This window comes from Siphateles boraxobius, unplaced genomic scaffold, assembly GCF_051911475.1.
Source record: "Siphateles boraxobius isolate OS27281-9 unplaced genomic scaffold, OSU_SipBor_1 208, whole genome shotgun sequence".
Lineage (NCBI taxonomy): Eukaryota > Metazoa > Chordata > Actinopteri > Cypriniformes > Leuciscidae > Siphateles > Siphateles boraxobius.
Window position 1 is genome coordinate 79,629 of NW_027508820.1, and position 372 is coordinate 80,000.

At 46.5% G+C, this 372-nt stretch overlaps 1 long non-coding RNA gene across 1 annotated transcript in view; it reads right to left on the reverse strand.

The window, feature by feature from the left end:
• Positions 1–318: 318 nt before the first annotated feature.
• LOC143745626 (uncharacterized) overlaps positions 319–372 on the reverse strand; it is an 810-nt gene continuing 756 nt past the window's right edge. The window contains exon 3 of the long non-coding RNA XR_013206045.1: positions 319–343. This is a non-coding gene — a long non-coding RNA (uncharacterized LOC143745626). The remainder of the gene's footprint in view (positions 344–372) is intronic.

The window sequence follows — 372 nt, forward strand, 5'->3', positions numbered from 1 at the left end:
GAAACCATGCTTGCACCACATGAGCATGATGGAACCTGACATTGTCCCAGACAATGACATAGGTCACACCTTCAGCTCTACAAACCTGTTCGAGCTCATCAAGAAAGGTGACAAGGAGAGCTGCATTATATGGTCCAATATGAGGTCTGCGTCCCACCACACCATCTTCTGATATAGCCGCACACATGGTAATGTTGGCCCCACGTTGTCCAGGTACTTGGATGGTTGCCCGCTGGCCAATGAAATTCCGACCTCTCCTCCTTGTCTTGGCCAGATTAAAACCTGCCTCATCCAAATATATGAATTTGTGATGGTCATCATCAGCATCCAGCTCCATCACCCTCTAAAAATACATTTTGGAAAGAGATTTAG